Source organism: Triticum dicoccoides, chromosome 6B, assembly GCF_002162155.2.
Source record: "Triticum dicoccoides isolate Atlit2015 ecotype Zavitan chromosome 6B, WEW_v2.0, whole genome shotgun sequence".
Classification (NCBI taxonomy): Eukaryota; Viridiplantae; Streptophyta; class Magnoliopsida; order Poales; family Poaceae; genus Triticum; species Triticum dicoccoides.
In genome coordinates, this window is record NC_041391.1 from 678024855 (window position 1) to 678025391 (window position 537).

Here is a 537-nt window from a genome sequence, read left to right on the forward strand (position 1 = left end):
GTTAATAATTTGAATAGAATAATATATTCTTTAGGTTTAGTGAGTATAAACAAGTTAACTCTATCGTGGAATGAGATCCATAACACATATTTTGGTTGTGGGACTAAATCCTTATTAAAAAAGAACAAAGCGTGCAACGTCCCGACGTCGAAGCGTGCGGAGGTCATGCGAGGTTGTTGAGGCTTTTGGTAAGCTACCGAAGGTTAGCGAAGCAAAGATCCCTAAGCAAATGATGCAAGCATACCTGGACATGTATAACAAGCTGTTCTCACGCAAGTGATCTAGTCATTGAGCACTTTGGCGGGCATCACGGGGAAGTCGAAGTTGGATGTTTTCCACACGATAATGTTAGTCCATAATGCGTTGAGGCTGAGAAAGAAGAGTCGTTCGATATAGGACGGTTTCTCTTCAGCGACTGGTGATAAGTTTGAGCCACACCTAAGTGCTTTGGACCTAGGTGCTCTGGTGTCTGCCTCTGCCTTTGTCCCTTCATGCTGCATTTGTCCTGACCCTACCCGAAGCTCTAGTGGCTTTTTT